Source organism: Ranitomeya imitator, chromosome 2 (assembly GCF_032444005.1).
Source record: "Ranitomeya imitator isolate aRanImi1 chromosome 2, aRanImi1.pri, whole genome shotgun sequence".
Taxonomy (NCBI): Eukaryota; Metazoa; Chordata; class Amphibia; order Anura; family Dendrobatidae; genus Ranitomeya; species Ranitomeya imitator.
In genome coordinates this window covers 332,102,880-332,130,478 of record NC_091283.1, presented here as the reverse complement: position 1 = coordinate 332,130,478, position 27,599 = coordinate 332,102,880, and the positions used below count along the sequence as shown (strand labels likewise).

At 46.7% G+C, this 27,599-nt stretch overlaps 1 protein-coding gene across 2 annotated transcripts in view; it reads left to right on the top strand.

Moving 5' to 3' along the window:
- Positions 1-27,599, top strand: part of LOC138663586 (oocyte zinc finger protein XlCOF7.1-like) — a 169,796-nt gene that overhangs the window by 129,879 nt on the left and 12,318 nt on the right. The window contains exon 1 of one of the 2 annotated variants that reach the window (XM_069749844.1): positions 26,512-26,640. The exons of the other annotated variant lie outside the window; for it this stretch is intronic. The gene's annotated coding sequence lies outside the window, so the exon portion shown is untranslated. Of the gene's footprint in view, positions 1-26,511; positions 26,641-27,599 lie in introns of those variants that run through there. 2 annotated transcript variants of the gene reach the window in all.

Sequence of the window (27,599 nt, the reverse complement as noted above, 5' to 3'; positions counted from 1 at the left end):
ACACCGGCGCGCTGTGGGGGTCAGGGCCCCCGACACTTGCTATAGTCACCAGTAGGGTTGAGCGACCTTGACCTTTTTAGAGTCGAGCCGTGTTTCGCGAAACCCGACTATCTTAGAAGTCGAGTCGAGTGAAATCGGCCGATTATCGCGAAAAGTCGGGTATCACCCGAAACACGAAACCCAATGCAAGTCAATGGAGGAGCATAGTCGGCAGTGAGTGGAGGCCAGGAAAACACCTAGAGTGCCCATTTTAATGGCAAAAACATCCATTCTTGTTAAAGAAGCTTGTCAATCGTAATGTACCTTATAATAATTGGAAGGCATTTGAAATTGGGGTTCATTTGGCTAAAGTTGTGGGGGGTAGGGCTGGTTCAAGTAATTAGTGGGCCCAGTAAATCTGGACCACGTCACGGCAGTGGAGCAGGGAGAGGTAAGTATTTCAACTTTGCAAGTGCTGTGATCCTGAGCAAGCAGGGGGGGCCCACTCGTTGGCACTGGCACAGGGCCCCTCAAAGTACAGCGGTGTGTTTGCACGGCGGGGGCGCCTCCCACCGGCAGCAACACTTTTGCGTACTATGAGAGGCCCTGTGCCAGTGATGTCGCCAACTAGTATTCCTCCCCTCACCTGATGAAGGAACCTGCACTTTCATCTGCACCTTCCTCTTTGTCCCCGTGTAAGGTGTTATGGTATGCGGGAAGAGGAACCTGACTTTCAGCAGGGTCACAATCTTGCTGTGTAGCGTGCACGGGGAATTTTGCGTTATGGGTTAATGTACCAGCAGACTCATCTATCACTGGCTGGGCAATGGGCAGGATGAGGAGTAAACACAGATATAGGCCCAAAGAATAAAGTGGGCTAAATGCAGTTCACAATTGGTAACACAGGACTAACCAGGGGGCATTGCAGTGGAGGACAACTGGAATGAGAGGCTGACACAGAGAGTAGGCCCAAATCAGTAAGTAGTCGAAATGCAGTTCAAAATTGGCAACCGTAGTAAACAGGCGGCACAGCTTTGTTCAGTGGAGGAGAACAGCAAGGAGTGGCAGACACCGATAGTAGGCCCCAACCCAACTAGTAGGCCAAATGCAGTCTAACATTAACAACTACTTAACGAGAGCCTGAAAATGGAATTTTAGGACAGGAAACCAGGAGAACAGCAAGGAGTGGCAGACACCGATAGTAGGCCCCAAGCCAACTAGTACGCCAAATGCAGTTGTTCCTTTTAACCACAATTTAATGAGAGCCTGAAGATAGAAGTTCAGGAAAGGCAACCTGGAGAACACCTTGGAGTGTAACACACCATCTCTCTACACCCCATACCCAATTTGTAGGCCTAATGCAGTGTAGTTTCCAACAACTACTAAACGAGAGCCGGAAGATCGAAGCTCAGGAAAGGCAACCTGGAGAACACCTTGGAGTGGAACACACCGTCTCTACACCCCATACCAAATGTGTAGGCCTAATGCAGTGTAGTTTCCAAGAACTACTAAATGAGAGCCGGAAGATCGAAGCTCAGGAAAGGCAACCTGGAGAACACCTTGGAGTGGAACACACCGTCTCTACACCCCATTCCAAATGTGTAGGCCTAATGCAGTGTAGTTCCCAAGAACTACTAAATGAGAGCCGGAAGATCGAAGCTCAGGAAAGGCAACCTGGAGAACACCTTGGAGTGGAACACACCATCTCTCTACACCCCATACCCAATTTGTAGGCCTAATGCAGTGTAGTTTCCAACAACTACTAAACGAGAGCCGGAAGATCGAAGCTCAGGAAAGGCAACCTGGAGAACACCTTGGAGTGGAACACACCATCTCTCTACACCCCATACCCAATTTGTAGGCCTAATGCAGTGTAGTTCCCAAGAACTACTAAATGAGAGCCGGAAGATCGAAGCTCAGGAAAGGCAACCTGGAGAACACCTTGGAGTGGAACACACCATCTCTCTACACCCCATACCCAATTTGTAGGCCTAATGCAGTGTAGTTTCCAACAACTACTAAACGAGAGCATTAAGATCGAAGCAATGGCGAGGAAACCTGGGGCACACCTTGGGGAGGCAGACACCGTTAGTAGGCCCTACCAAAGTTGTACCCCCAATGCAGTTATAAAATTCCTAGAGGCTGAAAACAAGACTATTGACGCTCAGCTTTTTTCAAAGGAACACAGCTGAATTGAGTGGCGCAGACAGACACAGGTAGTAGGACTTAACCCAAAAATGTGGCTCACTGCAGCTTAAAAAAGTTACAGGGGTACACAAGCAGCAGTGCTCTGGGCAGTGGAGGACAATTTCAATAGTGGACCGCAGACAGACTTTGTACGCCTACTATTAAAAAAAGGATGCTCTATGCAATTAAAAATAGGTTCCAGGGGTCCACGGGCAGCAGTGGTGTGGTCAGTGGACGAGTATTGGAAGGAGGGACCGCAGACAGGCGTAGTAGGCCTAACATAACAAAAGTTAGGCTGTAGACACTGTAAAATTGGTTCCAGGGGTACACGGGCAGCAGTGGTGTGGTCAGCGGAGGAAAATTGGAATTAGGGACTGCAAACAGACTTTATAGGCTGTCCCCTGTGGACCATGCATCCAACACATTAACCCAGTGCGCCGTAATGGACACGTAACTTTTTGTGGACATGCCTACTGGTCCATGCGTCTCTTGTCAGGTGCACCTTTCTACTGTTTGATTGCCTGAGTGCTATGACAATGCAGACTTTTTCATGCCGGTGGAGGGCTGGGATGGCTTTTCTCGCAAAAGAAATGTCGACTGGGTAGCTTGAACCGTTGCACAGCGTAGTTCATCTGGGCTTTCTAAATATAAAACAAAGAAAAAAAGGAGGCTACATGCACTTTCAGCTGGGTTCCAGGGGTACACGGCCAGCATTGGTCTGGTCAGTGGAGAACTATTGGAAGGAGTGACCGCAAACAGGCATCGAAGCCCTAACATAATAACACATTGCTGTTGGCAATTTTAAATTGGTTCCAGGGGAACACGGGCAGCAGTGGTGTGGTCAGTGGAGGCCTAGTGGAAGGAGTGACCGCAGACAGGCATCGAAGGCCTAAAATAATAACACATGGCTGTAGGCAATTTTAAATTGGTTCCAGGGGTACACGGGCAGCAGTGGTGTGGTCAGTGGAGGCCTAGTGAAAGGAGTGACCGCAGACAGGCATCGAAGGCCTAAAATAAAAATATTGGGCTGGCTGTAGGCAATTTTAAATTGGTTCCAGGGGTACACGGGCAGCAGTGGTGTGGTCAGTGGAGGCATATTGTAAGGAGTGACCGCAGACAGGCATCGAAGGCCTAAAACAATAACACATGGCTGTAGGCAATTTTAAATTGGTTCCAGGGGTACACGGGCAGCAGTGGTGTGGTCAGTGGAGGCATATTGTAAGGAGTGACCGCAGACAGGCATCGAAGGCCTAAAATAATAACACATGGCTGTAGGCAATTTTAAATTGGTTCCAGGGGTACACGGGCAGCAGTGGTGTGGTCAGTGGAGGCCTAGTGGAAGGAGTGACCGCAGACAGGCATCGAAGGCCTAAAATAATAACACATGGCTGTAGGCAATTTTAAATTGGTTCCAGGGGTACACGGGCAGCAGTGGTGTGGTCAGTGGAGGCCTAGTGAAAGGAGTGACCGCAGACAGGCATCGAAGGCCTAAAATAAAAAAATTGGGCTGGCTGTAGGCAATTTTAAATTGGTTCCAGGGGTACACGGGCAGCAGTGGTGTGGTCAGTGGAGGCATATTGTAAGGAGTGACCGCAGACAGGCATCGAAGGCCTAAAATAATAACACATGGCTGTAGGCAATTTTAAATTGGTTCCAGGGGTACACGGGCAGCAGTGGTGTGGTCAGTGGAGGCATATTGTAAGGAGTGACCGCAGACAGGCATCGAAGGCCTAAAATAATAACACATGGCTGTAGGCAATTTTAAATTGGTTCCAGGGGTACACGGGCAGCAGTGGTGTGGTCAGTGGAGGCCTAGTGGAAGGAGTGACCGCAGACAGGCATCGAAGGCCTAAAATAATAACACATAGCTGTAGGCAATTTTAAATTGGTTCCAGGGGTACACGGGCAGCAGTGGTGTGGTCAGTGGAGGCCTAGTGAAAGGAGTGACCGCAGACAGGCATCGAAGGCCTAAAATAATAAAATTGGGCTGGCTGTAGGCAATTTTGAATTGGTTCCAGGGGTACACGGGCAGCAGTGGTGTGGTCAGTGGAGGCATATTGTAAGGAGTGACCGCAGACAGGCATCGAAGGCCTAAAATAATAACACATGGCTGTAGGCAATTTTAAATTGGTTCCAGGGGTACACGGGCAGCAGTGGTGTGGTCAGTGGAGGCCTAGTGGAAGGAGTGACCGCAGACAGGCATCGAAGGCCTAAAATAATAACACATGGCTGTAGGCAATTTTAAATTGGTTCCAGGGGTACACGGGCAGCAGTGGTGTGGTCAGTGGAGGCCTAGTGAAAGGAGTGACCGCAGACAGGCATCGAAGGCCTAAAATAAAAAAATTGGGCTGGCTGTAGGCAATTTTAAATTGGTTCCAGGGGTACACGGGCAGCAGTGGTGTGGTCAGTGGAGGCATATTGTAAGGAGTGACCGCAGACAGGCATCGAAGGCCTAAAATAATAACACATGGCTGTAGGCAATTTTAAATTGGTTCCAGGGGTACACGGGCAGCGGTGGTGTGGTCAGTGGAGGCATATTGTAAGGAGTGACCGCAGACAGGCATCGAAGGCCTAAAATAATAACACATGGCTGTAGGCAATTTTAAATTGGTTCCAGGGGTACACGGGCAGCAGTGGTGTGGTCAGTGGAGGCCTAGTGGAAGGAGTGACCGCAGACAGGCATCGAAGGCCTAAAATAATAACACATGGCTGTAGGCAATTTTAAATTGGTTCCAGGGGTACACGGGAAGCAGTGGTGTGGTCAGTGGAGGCCTAGTGGAAGGAGTGACCGCAGACAGGCATCGAAGGCCTAAAATAATAACACATGGCTGTAGGCAATTTTAAATTGGTTCCAGGGGTACACGGGCAGCAGTGGTGTGGTCAGTGGAGGCCTAGTGGAAGGAGTGACCGCAGACAGGCATCGAAGGCCTAAAATAATAACACATGGCTGTAGGCAATTTTAAATTGGTTCCAGGGGTACACGGGAAGCAGTGGTGTGGTCAGTGGAGGCATAGTGGAAGGAGTGACCGCAGACAGGCATCGAAGGCCTAAAATAATAACACATGGCTGTAGGCAATTTTAAATTGGTTCCAGGGGTACACGGGCAGCAGTGGTGTGGTCAGTGGAGGCCTAGTGGAAGGAGTGACCGCAGACAGGCATCGAAGGCCTAAAATAACAACACATGGCTGTAGGCAATTTTAAATTGGTTCCAGGGGTACACGGGCAGCAGTGGTGTGGTCAGTGGAGGCCTAGTGGAAGGAGTGACCGCAGACAGGCATCGAAGCCCTAAAATAATAACACCTGGCTGTAGGCAATTTTAAATTGATTCCAGGGGTACACGGGCAGCAGTGGTGTGGTCAGTGGAGGCATATTGTAAGGAGTGACCGCAGACAGGCATCGAAGGCCTAAAATAATAACACATGGCTGTAGGCAATTTTAAATTGGTTCCAGGGGTACACGGGCAGCAGTGGTGTGGTCAGTGGAGGCATAGTGGAAGGAGTGACCGCAGACAGGCTTCGAAGGCCTAACATAACAAAAATGACAATACAATGGTATTGTCAGTGGCAAGCATTGAAGGATGTCAGCGCATAGACTAAACATTGGTGGAGCTGTGAGATAATTTTGCAAGTGGTAGAGCACTGTTTGAGCTGGGGGGGGGGGGGGAACTGTCTTGTGGCCGGCGGTCCAGGCCCAGGGCCCCTCATATTACAACGGTGTGTCTGACGTTGGGTGCGCACCACCACCGCCAGAGACACTTTATTGTACTATGAGGGACCCTGTGGCAGTGCTGTCGACCAAAAGCGGGCACACCCACCTCTTCAGACAAACAGCACTCTCACGGGTGCTTGCGCCAAGTCGCGATACCACGGCCCCGTGTGGGGAGTTTGGCCATTTAGGGAGGTGTAAACATGTCGTATGCTGGACAATCAGCTGCAGCAAATTAAGACATTAGAAAAGTAATTCACAGTAGTCCACAGGCAAGAGCTTTTCATGGGAAAGCTAGGTTTCGGCCGGGCAAGGTGGGGCAAAAGAATTAGAAATCCAGTTGTGGTTCATTTTAATGAATGTTAGATCATCAACATTTTGGGTAGCCAGACGAGTCCTTTTTTCGGTTAATATTGAACCTGCAGCACTGAATACTCTTTCTGATAGGACACTAGCTGCCGGGCAAGCAAGCTCCTGCAATGCATATTCTGTCAATTCTGGCCAGGTGTCTAATTTTGATGCCCAGTAATCAAATGGGAATGACGGTTGAGGGAGAACATCGATAAGGGATGAAAAATAGTTTGTAACCATACTGGACAAATGTTGTCTCCTGTCACTTTGAATTGATGCTGCAGTACCTGTCCTGTCTGCGGTCATAGCAAAATCACTCCACAACCTGGTCAGAAAACCCCTCTGGCCAACGCCACTTCTGATTTCTGCCCCTCTAACTCCTCTGGTCTGCTGGCCCCTGCAGCTCGTGTGAGAACGATCACGGGCGCTGTGTGCAGGGAATGCCAGAAGCAAACGGTCAACAAGAGTTGATTGTTTGGTTGCTACTATTAGTTCCAAGTTCTCATGTGGCATTATATTTTGCAATTTGCCTTTATAGCGAGGATCAAGGAGGCAGGCCAACCAGTAATCGTCATCGTTCATCATTTTAGTTATGCGTGTGTCCCTTTTGAGGATACGTAAGGCATAATCCGCCATGTGGGCCAAAGTTCCAGTTCTCAAATCTGCGGTTGTGCTTGGTTGAGGGGCAGTTTCAGGCAAATCCACGTCACTTGTGTCCCTCCAAAAACCAGAACCCGGCCTTGCCGCGCCACCAATTTCCAGTGGCCCCGGAAAAGCTTCCTCATTAAAAATATAATCATCCCCATCATCCTCCTCGTCCTCCTCCTCCTCTTCGCCCGCTAACTCATCCTGTACACTGCCCTGGCCAGACAATGGCTGACTGTCATCAAGGCTTTCCTCTTCCTCAGCTGCAGACGCCTGATCCTTTATGTGCGTCAAACTTTGCATCAGCAGACGCATTAGGGGGATGCTCATGCTTATTATGGCGTTGTCTGCACTAACCAGCCGTGTGCATTCCTCAAAACACTGAAGGACTTGACACAAGTCTTGAATCTTCGACCACTGCACACCTGACAACTCCATGTCTGCCATCCTACTGCCTGCCCGTGTATGTGTATCCTCCCACAAAAACATAACAGCCCGCCTCTGTTCGCACAGTCTCTGAAGCATGTGCAGTGTTGAGTTCCACCTTGTTGCAACGTCTATGATTAGGCGATGCTGGGGAAGGTTCAAAGAACGATGATAGGTCTGCATACGGCTGGAGTGTACGGGCGAACGGCGGATATGCGAGCAAAGTCCGCGCACTTTGAGGAGCAGGTCGGATAACCCCGGATAACTTTTCAGGAAGCACTGCACCACCAGGTTTAAGGTGTGAGCCAGGCAAGGAATGTGTTTCAGTTGGGAAAGGGAGATGGCAGCCATGAAATTCCTTCCGTTATCACTCACTACCTTGCCTGCCTCAAGATCTACAGTGCCCAGCCACGACTGCGTTTCTTTCTGCAAGAACTCGGACAGAACTTCCGCGGTGTGTCTGTTGTCGCCCAAACACTTCATAGCCAATACAGCCTGCTGACGTTTGCCAGTAGCTGCCCCATAATGGGAGACCTGGTGTGCAACAGTGGCAGCTGCGGATGGAGTGGTTGTGCGACTGCGGTCTGTGGACGAGCTCTCGCTTCTGCAGGAGGACGAAGAGGAGGAGGAGGGGGTGCGAACGGCTACAGCCAACTGTTTCCTAGACCGTGGGCTAGGCAGAACTGTACCAAACTTGCTGTCCCCTGTGGACCCTGCATCCACAACATTCACCCAGTGTGCCGTGATGGACACGTAACGTCCCTGGCCATGCCTACTGGTCCATGCATCTGTTGTCAGGTGCACCTTTGTGCTCACAGATTGCCTGAGTGCATGGACGATGCGCTCTTTAACATGCTGGTGGAGGGCTGGGATGGCTTCTCTGGAAAAAATGTGTCGACTGGGTAGCTCGTAGCGTGGTACAGCGTAGTCCATCAGGGCTTTGAAAGCTTCGCTTTCAACTAACCGGTAGGGCATCATCTCTAACGAGATTAGTCTAGCTATGTGGGCGTTCAAACCCTGTGTACGCGGATGCGAGGCTAAGTACTTCCTTTTTCTAACCATAGTCTCATGTAGGGTGAGCTGGACTGGAGAGCTGGAGATCGTGGAACTAGCGGGGGTGCCGGTGGACATGGCAGACTGAGAGATGGTGGGAGATGGTATTGTTGCCGCCGGTGCCCTAGATGCAGTGTTTCCTACTACGAAACTGGTGATTCCCTGACCCTGACTGCTTTGGCCTGGCAAAGAAACCTGCACAGATACTGCAGGTGGTGCGGAAAATGGTGGCCCTACACTGCCGGAAGGGATGTTGCGTTGCTGACTAGCTTCATTGGCCGAGGGTGCTACAACCTTAAGGGACGTTTGGTAGTTAGTCCAGGCTTGCAAATGCATGGTGGTTAAATGTCTATGCATGCAACTTGTATTGAGACTTTTCAGATTCTGTCCTCTGCTTAAGGTAGTTGATCATTTTTGACAGATGACTTTGCGCTGATCAATTGGATGTTGTTTAAAAAAATGCCAGACTGCACTCTTTCTAGCATCGGATACCTTTTTAGGCATTGCAGACTGAGCTTTAACCGGATGGCCACGCTGTCCTCCAACAGGTTTTGGCTTTGCCACGCGTTTTGGGCAAGATACGGGCCCGGCAGATGGAACCTGTTGCGATGTTGATGCCTGCTGCGGCCCCTCCTCCTCCGCTTCAGAACTGCTGCCGCCTGCACCCTGTTCCCCCAATGGCTGCCAATCGGGGTCAAGAACTGGGTCATCTATTACCTCTTCTTGTAGCTCGTGTGCAACTTCGTCTGTATCACCGTGTCGGTCGGTGGTATAGCGTTCGTGATGGGGCAACATAGTCTCATCAGGGTCTGATTCTTGATCATTACCCTGCGAGGGCAATGTTGTGGTCTGAGTCAAAGGACCAGCATAGTAGTCTGGCTGTGGCTGTGCATCAGTGCACTCCATGTCAGATTCAACTTGTAATGGGCATGGACTGTTAGCTGCTTCACTTTCTAAGCCAGGGACGGTATGTGTAAAGAGCTCCATGGAGTAACCCGTTGTGTCGCCTGCTGCATTCTTCTCTGTTGTTGTTTTTGCTGAAGAGGACAAGGAAGCGACTTGTCCCTGACCGTGAACATCCACTAACGACGCGCTGCTTTGACATTTACCAGTTTCACGAGAGGAGGCAAAAGAGCTAGAGGCTGAGTCAGCAAGATAAGCCAAAACTTGCTCTTGCTGCTCCGGCTTTAAAAGCGGTTTTCCTACACCCAGAAAAGGGAGCGTTCGAGGCCTTGTGTAGCCAGACGACGAACCTGGCTCCACAGCTCCAGACTTAGGTGCAATATTTTTTTTCCCACGACCAGCTGATGCTCCACCACTACCACTACCCTCATTACCAGCTGACAATGAACGCCCCCGGCCACGACCTCTTCCACCAGACTTCCTCATTGTTTTAAAAACGTAAACAAACTAACGGTATTTGTTGCTGTCACACAACTTACACGGTGAGCTATAACTTCAGTATGATTTAGCTACCCCTTTACAGGTGAGTGAGACCACAACGAAAATCAGGCACAATGTTACACACTCTGTTGTTGGTGGCAACAAATGAGAGAGATGCCACACACGCAGGACTGTCACTGAAGCACAAAGGTAAATATTAATCTCCCACTGATTTGTTTTTTGTTTTTTTTTCAGGGAGACTTTAGGAAAAAAATATAATAGAATAAAATGATTTTTTCCGGAAGAATTTAGAAACCAAATAAAATAAAATGATTTTTTCAGGGAGAATTTAGAAAACAAATAAAACAAAAAAAGGCTTTCTATGGCCCACTGAGTGAGAGATGACGCACACAGGAGTCAGGAGTGGCACACAAGCCCAGAGGCCAATATTTATCTCCCACTGATTGATGTAGTGATTTTTTCAGGTAGATTTTGGAACCCAAATCAAGCTAAAAAAATAATAGGCTTTCTATGGCCCACAATTGGAGAGAGAGAGAGAGAGATGGCACACCCAGGAGTCAAGACTGGCACACAAGAAGAAAGGGCAATATTAATCTCCCACTGATTTTTTTTTTTTTTTTTTTCAGGGAGACTTTAGGAAAAAAAAATAATAGAATAAAATGATTTTTTCCGGAAGAATTTAGAAACCAAATAAAATAAAATGATTTTTTCAGGGAGAATTTAGAAAACAAATAAAACAAAAAAAGGCTTTCTATGGCCCACTGAGTGAGAGATGACGCACACAGGAGTCAGGAGTGGCACACAAGCCCAGAGGCCAATATTTATCTCCCACTGATTGATGTAGTGATTTTTTCAGGTAGATTTTGGAACCCAAATCAAGCTAAAAAAATAATAGGCTTTCTATGGCCCACAATTGGAGAGAGAGAGAGAGAGATGGCACACCCAGGAGTCAAGACTGGCACACAAGCAGAAAGGGCAATATTAATCTCCCACTGATTTGTTTTTTTTTGTTTTTTCAGGGAGACTTTAGGAAAAAAAAATAATAGAATAAAATGATTTTTTCAGGAAGAATTTAGAAACCAAATAAAATAAAATGATTTTTTCAGGGAGAATTTAGAAAACAAATAAAACAAAAAAAGGCTTTCTATGGCCCACTGAGTGAGAGATGACGCACACAGGAGTCAGGAGTGGCACACAAGCCCAGAGGCCAATATTTATCTCCCACTGATTGATGTAGTGATTTTTTCAGGTAGATTTTGGAACCCAAATCAAGCTAAAAAAATAATAGGCTTTCTATGGCCCACAATTGGAGAGAGAGAGAGAGATGGCACACCCAGGAGTCAAGACTGGCACACAAGCAGAAAGGGCAATATTAATCTCCCACTGATTTGTTTTTTGTTTTTTTTCAGGGAGACTTTAGGAAAAAAAAATAATAGAATAAAATGATTTTTTCAGGAAGAATTTAGAAACCAAATAAAATAAAATGATTTTTTCAGGGAGAATTTAGAAAACAAATAAAACAAAAAAAGGCTTTCTATGGCCCACTGAGTGAGAGATGACGCACACAGGAGTCAGGAGTGGCACACAAGCCCAGAGGCCAATATTTATCTCCCACTGATTGATTTATTGATTTTTTCAGGTAGAATTTAGAACCCAAATCAACCAAAAACATAAATAGGCTTTCTATGGCCCACTATTTGTGAGAGGGATGGCACGCTCAGGACTGGCACACAAGCCCAGAGGCCAATATTAATCTCCCACTTTTTATTTTTTTTCAGGGAAAATTTATAAACCCAATAAAAAAAAAAAAATAGGCTTTCTATGGCCCACTATCTGAGAGAGAGAGATGGCACGCTTAGGACTGGCACACAAGCCCAAAGGCCAATATTAATCTCCCTTTTTTTTTCAGGGAGAATTTATAAAACCAAAAAAAAAAAAAAAATAGGCTTTCTATGGCCCACTATTTGTGAGAGAGATGGCACGCTCAGGACTGGCACACAAGCCCAGAGGCCAATATTAATCTCCCACTTTTTTTTTTTGTTCCAGGGAAAATTTATAAACCCAATAAAAAAAAAATAAATAGGCTTTCTATGGCCCACTATCTGAGAGAGAGAGAGGGCACGCTTAGGACTGGCACACAAGCCCAAAGGCCAATATTAATCTCCCTTTTTTTTTTCAGGGAGAATTTATAAAACCAAAAAAAAAAATAAATAAATAGGCTTTCTATGGCCCACTATTTGTGAGAGAGATGGCACGCTCAGGACTGGCACACAAGCCCAGAGGCCAATATTAATCTCCCACTTTTTTTTTTTTTGTTCCAGGGAAAATTTATAAACCCAATAAAAAAAATAATAAACAGGCTTTCTATGGCCCACTATCTGAGAGAGAGAGATGGCACGCTTAGGACTGGCACACAAGCCCAAAGGCCAATATTAATCTCCCACTGATTGATTTATTGATTTTTTCAGGTTGAATTTAGAACCCAAATAAAGCAAAAAAAAAAAGAAATGGGCTTTCTATGGCCCACTGAGTGAGTGATGATGCACACAGGAGTCAGGAGTGGCACACAAGCCCAGAGGCCAATATTTTTCTCCCACTGATTGATGTAGTGATTTTTTCAGGTAGATTTTATAACCCAAATCAAGCAAAAAAAATAAATAGGCTTTCTATGGCCCACTGAGTGAGAGATGGCACACACAGGGATGGCACTCTAGCAGAAATGTCAATCTTAATCTCCCACAAAAAAAAAAAAAAAGGGAGTGTCCAACAATTACTATCTCCCTGCAGTAATCTCAGCCAGGTATGGCAGGCAGCAATAAGGAGTGGACTGATGCACAAATTAAATAAAAAGTGTGAACAAACAAAAAAGATAGCTGTGCAGAAAGGAAGGAACAAGAGGATTTGTGCTTTGAAAAAAGCAGTTGGTTTGCACAGCGGCGTACACACAGCAATGCAGCTATCAGGGAGCCTTCTAGGGCAGCCCAATGAGCTACAGCGCTGAGGGGGAAAAAAAAAAAATGTAGCTTCCACTGTCCCTGCACACCGAAGGTGGTGTTGGGCAGTGGAAATCGCTACAGCACAAGCGGTTTGGTGGTTAATGGACCCTGCCTAACGCTATCCCTGCTTCTGACGAAGCGGCAGCAACCTCTCCCTAAGCTCAGATCAGCAGCAGTAACATGGCGGTCGGCGGGAACGCCCCTTTATAGCCCCTGTGACGCCGCAGACAGCAAGCCAATCACTGCAATGCCCTTCTCTAAGATGGTGGGGACCAGGACCTATGTCATCACGCTGCCCACACTCTGCGTTTACCTTCATTGGCTGAGAAATGGCGCTTTTCGCGTCATTGAAACGCGACTTTGGCGCGAAAGTCGCGTACCGCATGGCCGACCCCGCACAGGGGTCGGATCGGGTTTCATGAAACCCGACTTTGCCAAAAGTCGGCGACTTTTGAAAATGAACGACCCGTTTCGCTCAACCCTAGTCACCAGGCCCTGATCCAGGGCTGCGTGCCGCTCCGTGTTCCGGCTCCTCTGGCTGTGACTGTTCAGTCAGAGGGCGGCGCGCATTAAGCGCGTCATCGCGCCCTCTGAACTGTGAACGTCACAGGCAGAGGACCCGAAAGATGGAGCGGCGCGCAGCGCTGGAACGGGACAGGTGAATATAGCTTATACTCACCCTCCTGCCATGTCCCTGCTTCTCCGTTGAAGATCGCGGTGTGCGTTCAGTGCTTACGCATACCGCAATCTCCTGGGCTGCGTCACTCTGTGGGGTCCAGACTGCGCCGACGCTTGCGCTTGCGCAGTCTATAAAGGCTTCGGACAGAGTGACGCTCCCAGCCTTATATTATAGATGGTCAAATGGACGGACAGCTTACCTATGAATATGCCTGCGTGATGGGCAGTCCAATGCAGCCCCGATACGCGTTTCACATGGACTTCTTCGGGGGCCTGTAACACGGTGTGTCCCAAAAGGGTTTATATATCGTCTGGACTAGGTGCCTCTCAATGAGCGACGCTAAGCGGCGCATGCGCACTGCACACAGCTCCCGAAAGTGGCGATATGTCAGGCATCAAAAGCAGCTAGGCGGGTCAGGAGGAAATCCTCCATGAAGTCAGAGACCACACCTGGCCGCATACAAACGCCCATGGATACTATCACAGTGGGCATGCGCACATGCGAGGCAACCATTTTGGAAGTGGGCAAGTATAAGGGCAACATCTAATGCATAAAACCTCTTGTGATGCAGTGACCCCTGTAACAGGTAGGGGGCGCTGCATGGTCTCCCCAGTATGCACACAGAGGTGTATTGAGGCCATGAGTGTTATGATTTGGTGGCCTTGGAGCAGCATGAGACGTACTCTGGAGAAGGTGGTCCCTGTACTGACCGCAACCCTGAACCTAGCAGCGCAACTAAAAGTAGCCGTGGGGGGTACCTAACACTCCCTAGACCCCTCGGCACAGCCTAAGATCTAACTACCCCTAAAGACAGAAACAGGAAACCTATCTTGCCTCAGAGAAAATCCCCAAAGGATAGATAGCCCCCCACAAATATTGACTGTGAGAGGAGAGGGAAATAACATACGTAGATATGAAATCAGATTTTAGCATAGGAGGCCATACTAGCTAAAAAGAAAGAATAGAACAGAGTACTATGCGGTCAGTATAAAAACACTAGAAAATATCCACCGCAGAAAATACGGATCACCACATCTGACTAAAGACATGGGGGGTATATCTGCATCTCCAGAGAAATAGCTAGGCTGCAAAAAATCCTTCACAGACCAAGCTGGACAAGACAAAAACATAAAAATGCACAGAACTATAAGGTCCACTGCAGGTGGACAGCAAAAACAAAGCCAGGACTTATCTTTGTAGAAAAACACAGCAAACTGGAGAGACCAGCAGGGAAGTGAATCCTTCAAGAACAATGGACAACTGGCACTGACTAAAGGATCCTGCAAAGCTATATACCCCAGTCAGTCCTGCAATTAGTAGATACACATGTCCACTCCTGCAATCCAGGCACAACTGCATTACCCTCTACAACCAACGGAGGGAGCCCAAAAGCTGAATTCACAACACATGAGAGTGCATGGCAGTTGCATGCATGGCTGTGGTCATAAGACAAAGTCCGGCATTGTGATGAATGGACGATATGTGTGTCGCAGAGGAGAAGACTCTGCGCTGCCAGCCTGAAGTGATGTGGTGTTCTGGAACATATAGTCCCACAAGTATGTTGCATGTTGTGTAATAGTCATGGGAGGTTGGCAGGGCTAGTTATGTGAGATGGGCGGGACAAACTAGCCACACACACCCACCCTCCACCCAGGGGAGTGGTTATAAGAATATATAATGTGACCAGGGTGTGGGTCACATGTCCCTGGGTATGTTCCTGTGAGGTTCGTGTGTTGGAAGACCTGAGAGTAGGCTTCCTGAAAAGCACATGCTGATGTTGGGAGGTCCTGCAAGTAGGACCGGATCCCTGAGCAGCACTCAGTGAAACTATGGACCGGGATAATCTATGTTGGGGAAGCTACCGACCTTCGGTGGGTCTGGACTAACTAATGTGTGCCGCCCAGGCAAGTTGGTGATCCCCGTGAGGCAGCCTTCTCAAGAGAGAGGACTGACAAGGAGTCAGCAGGTGGGGCAGGAGCTCCCAGAAGGTACCATAGTCTATTGGTGCTAATTGTTTCTATGAACTGTGTGGTATCACACGGCAACTGGTCAGAAGAGGACCAGCATGATTAGTTGCTGCTAATGGATAATATGTAGCTAATGAGTTAAAGCCGTAACCTGTAAAGTTCTATGGCCTATGTGATATCCTGTTGGTGATGTAACCTGGCTTACGGTACGGTTTATGAGGCTGTAATAAACCGTATGGACTGTTTTGTTTGGAAAACCGTGCCCGTGTGCTTGAATCCCGTGCCAAGCGAGTATTCCCCAATACACTCAGTAAGAGCAATCTTACACTCTCTAAATGTATCTCAGGATATGGAAGAAAGAAATTCCAGCAATAAAGTGACAGGTGCATGGTGAAAAAATCAGCAGCAGTATGTAACCCCTATGAAACATATACTCAAAAGAAATAGAGAAAATGGAAATATGTGACAGAATAACAATGTAATAACATAACATACCATACATACAAAACATATATAAAGTATATAGATAAATAAGTGATACATATTACAGCAGTGCTCCGTTATAAAGTACTACTAAAAGTAATAAATATGTGAAGTCTATAAAAGTGGTCAGAGCCGCTCTTCTGGCAATGATGTCCATTTTAATGATGAGAGGGAATTTGTCATATCCATATGCAAGCTAGGATAAGCTTCTTAAAGGAAGAGGTGTTAATTCCAATATGGGTAATTGCCTGACATTGATCCCCTTCCTCCAGCAGGGTCCGGACGGTAAGGACAATAGGTGTAGGTGAGCCATCAAACACAGAACTGTACTAAAAATAGACAAACAACACACCGGTTAAATTCCAAATCAGAACAGTATAATCACAGAAATGGAACAAAACTTAATTGCTCATTTAGACCGGCCGGTGTCATAGAACCTAACATTGAGATCCAACGACATTCAGTCTGCGCAAGTAGGCATTTTATGTTGCCCCCTAATTTAACTACATACCCAATCAATTCCAAAAACCTTGAAGTCCTTGGGGTTACACCTGTGGTGTAGTCTGAAGTGCCTTGGAATCGTCTTCAGGGTTGGGACGTCATCCACCTCGCTGGCTGCCATAATGTCCCTCAACATGTTCACGGGTCCGTACCCGGAGTTCCCGAGAAGTGAGGCCAACATATATTAACTTACATGTGCAGGTGGCGTAATAAATCACAAAGGTTGTACAACACGAGATATAATAAGTGATCTTATATTCTTTGCAGCCATCAGCAGAGGAGAACGACATCGCACGTACGTGATTCCGGCACGCCATGCAATCACCACAGGGGTAAACACCCCATTTGCGTTTCCCTGCCTGAAAGACATCAGGTGTTTGAGTCACGTAGTGACTCCTTACCAAAATGTCCCTCAGGTTTCTACTTCTACGTGCAGTCATCATGTGTAGATCTGATAAATGCTTAGATAGAGTGGGCTCTGTTTTCAAGACCGACCAGTGTCTCTGCGTAATCCTACACATGGTCTCCCATTGGTGGTTGTATGTAGAAATAAACCTTATTTCTAAATCATTAGATTTCTCAGACTTATGAGGGATAAGTAAATCATTTCTCCTCGAGTTTCTGGCCAGGGAATAGCCACGTTTAATGCTCCTATTGCTATATTCTCGGGCCGAAACCTCTCCCCAAGGTCCACTGCCTGCCTCTCGAAAGCCTCATCTGACGTACAGATCCTTCTCATACGTAGGAATTGCCCAATTGGAATAGCTCCAATTGTAGAATGCGTATGGGAGGAAGAAACATGGAGGAGTGAATTCACAGATGCATTTTTACGATAAACGTCTTTATGACCCATCCTCCTGAACCTGTAAACTGATATCCAAAAAAGGCAGCGTCCTAGAATGGTAATGGTAGGTGAGCCTACTGTTCAGGCACGGACGCTGAACACGGAATTCACCAGTCTGTGTTATTGCTTGGGTTCAGCCTCCTTAACACCGTGTGTTTGTCGCGCTGTTATGCACGTGACAATCATTACCACCGGTCAGACAGCCTCTTTTCCCATGCTGGCAAATTAAAGCGTGAGTCCACAGCTGTGATTGAAGGTAAAAAGCTTACCTCCTCCGGTCACTGACATCAGCTAATGGGAGTACTGCTCCCATCAGCGTACACCTGCTGCCACTAATAACAGCAAGAGGAAGTATTAATCAGCCAGCGCCTGTGCTCTAAATAAATAATATTAAAAAATAACGGCATGGGTTCCACTCTACGTTTGATAACCAGCCAGGCAAAACTGACCTCTGGGCACTGCAACCCTCAGCTGTCAGCTTTAGCAAGGTTGGTTACCAAGAATAGAGGAGTTCCTACGCTGCTTTTTTAAATTATTTAAATAAATCATTTAAAAAAAAGCAGCTTTGGGTCCTCTCCATTTCTGACAACCAGCCAACCTAAAGCTGACATCTGGGAGCTGCTATTCTCAGTCTGGTAAGGAGCCAAGGATATTGCCCCCCCCCCCCCTGAAAATAGCAGCCCGCAGCTGCCCAGAAAAGGCACATCTATTAGATGTGCTAATTCTGGCACTTTGCCCGGCTCTTCCCACTTAGCCTGTAGCGGTGGCAAGTGGGATTCATATTTGTGGGGTTGATGTCACCTTTGTATTGTCTGGTGACATCAAGTCCACGGATTAGTAATGGAGAGGCGACTATAAGGCACCTATCCACTACTAATCCTATAGTTATCTGGTAAATACACAGCCAGAATGAAGTATTTTATTTGAAATAAAAACAAAACACACTTTTCCATTTTTATTTAAAAATAACAAACACACTTACTCTCACATAACACCCATTCCATTGAACCCTATCCCTCACTTGTCCATCATCCTGTCACACGTCGTAATCCATGTCTGAGTTGTGACAGGTCTCCATTATCTGTGGACGGGGAGTACTCACTTGGCTGGTTATTGAGGAATATACCGGGATACTCAGGGTTAAAAAGTCCATTCGGTTTATTTACACAGCATAAACCTTTCTTCATGAATTTGGTGACATACAGCACCTCGTGCCTAATACGGCGTAGTGTCCGTTTACGGTCTGCGACGACCGCCCAGGTTCCCGAATACCTATTTTCCTCAGAGGTGTCCTCTATGGAGGTATATCACAGGCCTCACTCTGGCTCAGACTAGCCAGCGCTGCCGCTGCGCACAAACACAGCCTCCATCTTGGGTCTTGAGACACACCCCCTGGGGGTGGTGTATGTAGGTGACTGGAACCACCCATCTCCCCAAGTCACCTAGAAGCCTTCCCAATGTATAGTCTTCCTCAGCAGTAAATCTGCTGAGCAAAACAAGCCCAGGCTTCCATCACAGGGCCACCCACCTCTGTGATACATACTGCCCATTAATCACATGACCAGTCACCATAAAGCAATTTTCAACCTGGATGGTGCCAAGATACGACCATCCAGGCTGAGAACAAATGGGAGAATGAGCAGCATCAATGACTAGTCGTGACATCATCAAGGTTACTGCCTTTCACCGAGGCTGCGTGGGATGGAGGGATGGCTATAGCTGGATGGATGAGGGATGGATAGATGGATGAGTGGACGAGGGATGCATGGATGCAGGGATGGATGGATGAAGGATAATGGATGGATGAATGAGTGATAGATGCATGAGGGATGAATGGATGAGGCAGGGGTGAAGAATCTTTTTTTTTCTGGAAAGGGCCATTTGGATATTTATACCATCTTTCAGGGGTCATACAAACTCCGCCCACAAAGTGCATCATGAATGTGTCACTGGTTTCAGGACGTAACCTTTCATTGCATGCCCTTCAGTGTTCAGTAGTGAACACTGCATGTGTGTGCTAAAAGAGCAAGAGGAAATTAATGAGCTGGTTTTAATAAAAAACCCTGACCAAGAATGCGGTCCCTGAGAATCTGCTCGGGGGGCCTGATAAAAGGTCATCGAGGTACGTAAATGGCCCTGGGGCCTGAGGTTCCCCACCCTTGGGATGAGGGATGGATGAGGGGTGAGGATGGATAAATGAGGGATGGATGTATGAGGGATGGATGGGGGGTGGCTTGATGGACAGCTGGAATCCATAGTGTCCCACGCCGTAATCCATCTGTACGACATGCTCTTCAGCATGAACGGTGGCATCATGCGACCGTTAATGCTGAGAAGCAAGGAAGAATGAACTGCAGCAAGCGGGCCCACGAACTATGGTGATCACTGCTAGCACAACGAGAAAAAGTCTCACTGTGCAGCGGTGAGTTCACAATGAGAAATTTCTTCCTGTGAACTCACCGCTGTACCGTGAGACTGTGTGAGTGGTGATCTCACCAAGGTCACTGTACTACATTGGCATGGTTGGGAACGCAGCCTCAGAGACCTGTGGTAACCTCAATGATGCCACTGCTAGTCACTGATGCTGCGCTCGCAGCAGCTCATTCCTCAGTGGTTCTCAGCCTAGACGGTTGCATCTTGGCACTGTCCAGGTTGAAAAGTGTTTATCCCCAGACGCGGATTATGGAGTGGGAGAGAAAGTCGGACAGGTGAGGGATATTGTTGTTTTTTATTTATTTTTTTACAGGAGACGTTGGCTAGAGTGGAATTTGGCATTGGGTGAGTATTTTTGTTTTATGTTTTTTTTACAGGAGAGGATGGCTTCAATGGAATGGGTGTTATTTGAGTGTAATGGTGTTTGTTATTTTTAAATAAAAATGGAAAAAATGTGTGTTTATTTCAAATAAAATACTTTATACTTGCTGTGCGTTTATTCAGAAGCCTCTCCTTTACTAAGCCGTGGGCTTGATGTCACCTGGACATTACAAAGGTGACATGAACTCCACTTGTCAACGCCACAGGCAAGTGCGAAGAGCTGGGCAAAGAGTCAGAATTGGTGCATCTAATAGATGCACCTTTTTTGGGCAGTTGCGCACTGTTAATTTTAGGCTGGGGGGGGGGCAATATCCATGGCCCCTTACTAGTCTGAGAATATCAGCCCCCAGCTGTCTGCTTTATCTTGGTTGTCAAAAATGGAGGTGATCCCACCAAATTTTTTTTACATTATTTATTTAAATAAAAAAAACAGCGTGGGGACACCTCTATTCCTGATAACCAGCCTTGCTAACATTGACAGCTGAGGGTTGCAGCTCCCAGCTGCCGGTTTTGCCTGGCTGGTTACCAAAAATACAGGGAATCTCACACCATTTTATTAAATTATTATTTCTTTAGAGTGTAGGTACTGGCTGCTGAATACTCTCATCAGCCACTGCCTGTTCTCGCTGTTAGCGACAGCAGGTGTAAGCTGATTGGAATAGTAGTCCCATCAGCCAATGCCAGTGACCAGAGGTAAACTTTTTATAACTGTGGGCTCATTCTCTCATCTGACCGGAGGTAAAATCAGAAGCAGTGTTTGCCACGCTGTCATGCATACTGTCATTAACACTGGATGTTCGGGGCCCCCATTCAAGTGAAAGGGGTCAGGGTTCTGTTCTCATACCCAAACCGGAACTTCCTTTAACTGTTCAGCCAAACTTGCCAGATGTGAACATCCAGGGGTCCACCCATCTCAACTTTTTATGTACTGTATTTATTATTAACTATGAATTTTTATCTATCAGCATCGTAAGCTGAGTTTATTCCTTTTTAAATAACAACTTCCTTATCTTTTTTTCTGTATGATTATATTGGTTTTGTTTAAATTATGTAATAATTAGCCATAGGCAAATATTTGTGGATATCACATCATCACCAACAAATAATGCCTGTATGGAAATGTTTGTTCTTTTTCTGTATGAACATTGGTGTGTATATATATATATATATATATATATATATATATATATATATATATATATATATATATATATATATATGAAATCTGTAGACACTACACTCCCAACGGCACATATTTACAATACAGACCAAAAGTTTGGACACACCTTCTCATTTAAAAATTTTTCTGTATTTTCATGACTATGAAAATTGTACATTCACACTGAAGACATCAAAACTATGAATCAACACATGTGGAATTATATATTTAACAAAAAAGTGTGAAACTACTGAAATTATGTTTAGGCTGCCGTCATACTAGCAGTATTTGGTCAGTATTTTACATCAGTATTTGTAAGCCAAAGCCAGGAGTGGGTGATAACTGCAGAAGTGGTGCATATGTTTCTATTATACTTTTCCTCTAATTGTTCCACTCCTGGTTTTGGCTTACAGATACTGATGTAAAATACTGACCAAATACTGATAGTGTGACGGCAGCCTTATATTCTAGGTTCTTCAAAGTAGCCACCTTTTGCTTTGATGATTTCTTTGCACACTCTTGGCATTCTCTTGATGAGCTTCAAGAGGTAGTCACCGGGAATGGTTTTCCAATGATCTTAAAGGAGTTCCCAGAGATGCTTAGCACTTGTTGGCCCTTTTGCCTTCACTCTGCTGTCGAACTCACCCCAAACCATCTTGATTGGGTTCAGGTCTGGTGACTGTGGAGGCCAGGTCATCTGGCGTAGCACCCCATCACTCTCCTTCTTGGTCAAATAGCCCTTACACAGCCTGGAGGTGTGTTTGGGGTCATTGTCCTGTTGAAAAATAAATGATGGTCCAACTAAACGCAAACCGGATGTAATAGCATGCCTCTGTAAGATGCTGTGGTAGCCATGCTGGCTCAGTATCAGATCCAACCATGTACATACTCCAGCTCCAGATAAATGGTAAAAACTTCTTCTTTATTAATCCAACGTAATAAAAACAGGATAATCCTTACAGATGGCAGACAGGATAAGTGATTGCACAGATAACGGCTACGTGTTTCGACCACTACGGGTCTTACTCATGCCTCAGTAATCTCAGAAATGGTAGCTATATATATAGCACCCAAGAACCTATCACAAGCGCTTCATCCGTCACATAACTAAATACACAGGTCCTGAAAGTGCAATAAAGACAATCTACAAATAGTACACATAAGAATAAATATAAAATAACGCATACATTAATGCAAATGCAACATATAAAATTGTCAAACCTACCTATTGCCCTAATTAGCAATAATGGTAAAGTATTTCGTTTCTTTTATTCATACCCGCGGGGAAGCGAGTATTCAGACTATACATCCAAAATGCCTCCCTAGTAAGTAGGCGTCTTTTTATGTCACCCCCGCGGCTTTGAGGAAAAACTCTCTCTATGCCATGTACTCTGAGAGATGCGGTGTCTCCATTGTGTGTCATACCAAAATGTGGATACCATTGAGATGTTCCTATTAATTATGTTGTAATTCTTAGCGTCCCTAAGATGTTCGGAGACGCGTGTTTTTAACTTTCTTGATGTGCACCCTATATATGAAATTTGGCAAATTAAACAGTCTATTTTGTAGATCACATTTTTATTGTGACAGTTTATGAAACTATTAATTTTGTAACTTTTAGTTTTTTCAGTATTTTGAAAGGTATTGCCTACACATGAATGTGCACAGGTACTGCAAGCCGCAGTGCCGCATCTAAAGAAACCCTTGCACTCAAGCCAGGTTTTGGATCCTGGTTTAGTCAGGAAAGAATTCGGAGCTACTAAGTCCCCGATAGTTCGAGCCCTTCTCGCCACCACATTAACCCCATCTTTCACAAAATTCATAAGTGTATGGTCTTCATATAAAATAGGTAATCTGTGATTAATAATTTTTTTGATATGGTTAAACTGAGAACTGAACTGTAAACATACATGAGGTTTATCACTTAATCTTTTTTTGTTAGATCCACTCGTAGCACTATTTACCAAAAGATCTTCTCTGCGTTTTTTGTCCACTATATTTTTGGCCCTATTAATCGACCAATTGGGGTATTTGCGGGCTTTTACCTTTTTTTAAGTTCACTGAATTCTTTTAGTTTATCCTCATCCCTACTGCAATTTCGTTTTAACCTAGTAAACTCCCCCACAGGTATGGATTTTATTGTGTGGGCTGGGTGGCTACTGGTCGCATGGAGAATAGTATTTCCACTAATGGGCTTTACATAGGTCTTGCTAGCTATAGGTTCATTAACTATACTGTATAAGTTTAAATCAAGAAAGGAAATATTACTTTGGTCTTTTGTGGCTGGCTCAGTATGCCTTTAATTATGAATAAATCCCCAACAGTGTCACCAGCAAAGCACCCCCACACCATCACACCTCCTCCTCCATGCTTCATGGTGGATACCAGGCATGTAGAGTCCATCCGTTCACCTTTTCTGCGTTGCACAAAGACACGGTGGTTGGAACCAAAGATCTCAAATTTGGACTCATCAGACCAAAGCAGATTTCCACTGGTCTAATGTCCATTCCTTGTGTTCTTTAGCCCAAACAAGTCTCTTCTGCTTGTTGCCTGTCCTTAGCAGTGGTTTCCTAGCTGCTATTTTACCATGAAGGCCTGCTGCTCAAAGTCTCCTCTTAACAGTTGTTGTAGAGATGTGTCTGCTGCTAGAACTCTGTGTGGCAATGACATAGTCTCTAATCTGACCTAAACTTATCATCAGAAGCAGAGGTGACTCTTGGTCTTCCTTTCCTGGGGCGGTCCTCATGTAAGCCAGTTTCTTTGTAGTGCTTGATGGTTTTTGCCACTGCACTTGGGGACACTTTCAAAGTTTTCCCAATTTTTTGGACTGACTGACCTTCATTTCTTAAAGTAATGATGGCCACTCGTTTTTCTTTACTTAGCTGCATTTTTCTTGCCATAATACAAATTCTAACAGTCTATTCAGTAGGACTAAACAAAACTAAAAGAGCCACCTTGACAAAATGCAGCATTAGTGCTGCACAAGGTGGCTCTTTTAGTTAAAAATGCCTGGGGGGGGGGTGACAGGTTCCCTTTAAATGAGGTGTGTCCAAACTTTTGCTCTGTACTGTATATAAAACTCAACAGCAACGTCACAGCCCCCTGTTACCACGGCGCCTTCATCCCAGTCTCCCCCTTCAATTGAGTCTTCACCCCGCATGTTTCACAGCTGTTAGACAGCCAATAACCATGCAGGAATTGCCTGCCATACACGGTAATGCCATAGCCACTCCGTACAAACGCATGGCTCTGCTCCGTACACACAGCTTTACTCCGTACACACACTGCTCCGTACGCGGCTCCGCTACATACACCTCGTACACACACGACTCCACTCCGTACACCTCGGGCCGGCGTCAGCACCCGGCACAGCGGGCAAATGCCGGGGCCCTGGGGAGAGGGGGGGCCCACGGAGAGCAGAGCAGGAGATAACATGCTCTCTCCCCCCACAATGTCACTGCTGGCTGCGTTCTCTTAACCCCTATGTGCCAGCTCTGACACAAGCATCTTCTCACTCAGTCAGTGCAGCCAGGCAGGCACACATAGGGGTTAAGAGAAGGCAGCCAGTGTGACTGTTTGTGGGCGGAGACAGCACGTTCTCTGCTCTCCCCCCTGGGTGGCTGCAGTGCTGAGCTGAACTTATCAGGCAGATTCCGAGGAGCTCCGTCCTACCAGTGCTGCCCTGAGTGAGTGTTATGGTATCCAGCAGTGGTTGCAGTTGTGGCTCAGTCTGCTGTCTGTCTGTCTCCGCTGCCTAAAAATGTGGGTGATGTCTGGAGGAGCAGCTGGTGGGGTGCAGCCTGTAGCCACCCAGCTCACCCAGAATACATGCATGCTGCACCAAACCTGCACCAGTGGGGTAGGAAGAAGCTTAACCCCTTCCCATCTGTATGAAGGTTATTGCTGAACCTTAAAGATAACAATCCGACCCGCATAAATGGGGTTAACCAGATGCCAGGAGGAAGGGGAGCTGCTGCCATGGATAAAACTGAGCTGTGGGCTGTACATTGGGGCCCCGTGGCCCCAGGCTGGAGACTGGAGGGACTCTGCCCAGTGCTGGCATGTGGGTGATTTCTGCTCCGGAGTCTCAGCTTCTCTCCTCTAGGTCACACTGTGCAGTCACAGCAACATTGGTTGTGTCTGTCCAGGTCCCAGCAGCTGCCACTGCTCCCACCAAGGACATGGCATCACTTAACCCTTCCCCTGCAGCCACCGGCAACAAATCCACATTATTCCTTGATTAAATCGGGTTCCAACCCAATAGAGGAGCAGACATTTCCTGCTGCCATTAGGGTCCGGGAGGGGGTGACATTGGTTGCCCTGCTACTCTGTAGTGGGGGGTGACAAGTGTAACATGGGGTAACGATGACAGAGAAATGCACAGGATAATAGTGAGCGCGACAGAGGGCAGTGTATGGAATGGAGCAGTCAGGGGGTGGGCTGCAGGATCCCCCCATACTGTACATGACTGCCCGGGACAGGGAGGCGTTTAATGAGCTTCTAATGACGGGGCACTAATTGGGTCATTAGGGTTTGTGGAAAGGATTCAGCATCAGGTCCCTCATTAATGCCCGAGCCGCCTGTTACTTTGTAGCACAGATCTGTTGGGGCCGCAAAACCAAACAAAGTTGTTTATGTAGAAAAGTCTTTGTTTCATAGAAAAACTCAAAACAGAAAAGCACCTCTCCTGTATATATACACTGCACAGCACCTTTCCTCCTGTATATATACACTGCACAGCACCTCTCCTGTATATATACACTGCACAGCACCTTTCCTCCTGTATATATACATTGCACAGCACCTCTCCTGTATATATACTGCACAGCACCTTTCCTCCTGTATATATACACTGCAGAATCTACAATAGCTGTCACTCATGTAAGAAGTGAAATCTGGCATTGTACTATACATTTCTCTGCCGTATCTGGGCATCATAAATCGGGGTATGTGTTAAAGGGGGGGGGCCCACTGAGACTCTTTCGCCCGGGGCCCTCGAAAACCTGGAGCCGGCCCTGCACCTCGTACACACGCGGCTCCGCTCTGTACACCTCATACACACACGGCTCAACTCCGTACACCTCGTACACACACGGCTCTGCTCCGTACACCTCGTACACACACGGCTCTGCTCCGTACACCTCGTACACACACGGCTCTGCTCCGTACACCTTGTCCACATGCAGCTCAGCTACATCCACACTGTAAACCCCTCCTGACCCCAAACATCCAACACCATAACAACCAGCACAGCAGAGTCCTGCATACACTGAGGCCCCTGATCATGTGACCTCTGACTCCTCCCCTCCTGTGACCTCATCACAGGTCCTGTGTGGCCATATATGAGGAGTGCGGAACTGCGGGTGGAGGTCGGTGCTGGAGGCTCCATTATTCTCTATATGGAGTGCGGCTCTGCGGGTGGAGGCTCTACACCAGAACTGTAGCAGGTAAAGACCCAAATATCCACAGGTGTCCCTTCTAATTGGGGGAAACTATCACCTCTAATAATCCTCGGACAGTTCTGACAAACACAGTAAAGTGCCCCTTTATGGAGGTGACAGAAAGTCTGTTTAGTCACTTTAGCTTCATAGTATCAGCTCTAATCCAATGGTGAGAGAGCGATTTACCCTGAAGAGTCACAGATTATGGGGGTGTTATAAAATACTAGATTGTGGCCTGATTCTAACGCATCGGGTATTCTAGAATATGCATGTCCCCGTAGTATATGGACAATGATGATTCCAGAATTCGCGGCAGACTGTGCCCGTCGCTGATTGGTCGAGGCAACCGTTATGACATCTTCGTCGCCATGGCAACCATTATGACATCTACGTCGATACTGTGCCCGTTGCTGATTGGTCAAGGCCTGGCGGCCTCGACCAATCAGACGCGGGATGTCTACGTCCTTTATGACATCATCGTCGCCATGGCAACCATTATGACATCTATGTCGATACTGTGCCTGTTGCTGATTGGTCAAGGCCTGGCGGCCTCGACCAATCAGAGACGCGGGATGTCTACGTCCTTTATGACATCGTCACTGTGCCCGTCGCTGATTGGTCGAGGCCTGGCGGCCTCGACCAATCAGAGGCGCGGGATTTCTAAATCGATACCGTGCCCGTCTCTGATTGGTCGAGGCTGCCAGGATTTCCAGGACAGACAGACAGAAAGACAGACAGACGGAAAAACCCTTAGGCAATTATATATATAGATTTAGGGGGTTTTGTGTTACAAGAATCACAATGGTTTTGTTCCGCTGATAGATACAAACGACCCAACTATGAAAGATGGTGTTACCCCGTCATGACTTGAGGATGGATAGTGGACTCACTAGACCACTGATGGAGCAGTGTATACACAAGAGACATGAGAATGCGCTTCCAAAAGTCAAAGATATTTATTTATA